This window comes from Dermacentor andersoni, unplaced genomic scaffold (genome assembly GCF_023375885.2).
Source record: "Dermacentor andersoni unplaced genomic scaffold, qqDerAnde1_hic_scaffold ctg00000040.1, whole genome shotgun sequence".
NCBI classification, from domain to species: domain Eukaryota; kingdom Metazoa; phylum Arthropoda; class Arachnida; order Ixodida; family Ixodidae; genus Dermacentor; species Dermacentor andersoni.
The window spans coordinates 4,524,275-4,525,420 of NW_027314753.1; the positions used below are offsets into that span (position 1 = coordinate 4,524,275).

General features: G+C 46.3%; 1 non-coding gene across 1 annotated transcript; it reads right to left on the minus strand.

Annotated features, from left to right (window-relative positions):
• Nucleotides 1-860: 860 nt before the first annotated feature.
• Nucleotides 861-935, minus strand: TRNAS-GGA (transfer RNA serine (anticodon GGA)). The gene has a single exon. It is a non-coding gene; the product is annotated as a tRNA-Ser (tRNA).
• Nucleotides 936-1,146: the final 211 nt, after the last annotated feature.

Sequence of the window (1,146 nt, forward strand, 5' to 3'; positions counted from 1 at the left end):
TATAAGGTACCAGCGCTGCAGGTAGCACTGCTTGTGCAAAACATAGTTCAACTCTACTACTTTCAAACATGATTGTTTTTATATGCATTTGTACAGCTCCAGTTTCTGTGAACAACACACATCTGGTGGAAGAGTGGCTTGCCCCTGCAGTTGGGTCCAATGAATAGCCAAATTTCTGCCTGCTTTCATGTCATTAGCATATTAGTAAAGGTAGATGTTTTTATAGTAGCCTGTTTGCCCAGTGTAGAAGCCGCTGCAGGGTGTCAGGATCTCATACACATCTTCAGCTTTGCAGGAGACACAGCATCTGGCGCATAGTTTGTCACAGGTCATTTATTCGGGGCAAGTTGAGTTTACTCACTAGCAAAGGGAGAACCAAGCTTGTTGGATATGAAGTAAACCGCCTGTATACTCAGAGGCCTTCTTCATTTCGTGTGACATATGTGGTTATAGCGACCCTTGTTTTAAGCACTTCTTGTCCAGCAGCGGTCGTTTGCTTTTGAAACACTCAGGGTAGCTTTGAGCAAGCTGGACAGGAATAACACTGAAAAACCAGCAGATGTTATTTGTCGCACTTATCCTGCGAAGCTTCGTACAGTATGATGAGGGCGTAAATAAATGAGGGTGTTCCTCAAGGCCTTGTAGCACATGCCACGAGTTTGGAGCAACATGATCTATAGTACTTTTTTGATCGCATGCTATAGGTTTAGCAGGTGACGTAGTAGTTCTGCGGAATCCCGCAAGGTGGAGAGAAGTAATGAATAAAGAGAAAATCAGACATCCACCCGTTCGTAGCAATTGCTACAAAGGAAACCCACACGGGTTCATCGAAAGAAAGGCCTCATAGTTGAAGAAAAATTCGTCCTGGTCCGGGACTCGAACCCGGGACCACCGCCTTTCCGGGGCAGCCGCTCTACCATCTGAGCTAACCAGGCGGCTAGCAGATGGCAGGGCGAAGTTGAATTTGTCGACAACACGAAGCAAAGGCAAGTGTTTGACGTAGTAGTTCTGCGGCATCCCGCAAGGTGGAGGAACCCGTATGGGTTTCCTTTGTAGCAATTGCTACGAACGGGCGGATGTCTGATTTTCTGTTTATTCAGGTTTAGCAGGTGTGACCATGGTTGAAGTGCAGTGCAAAGTCAAGAA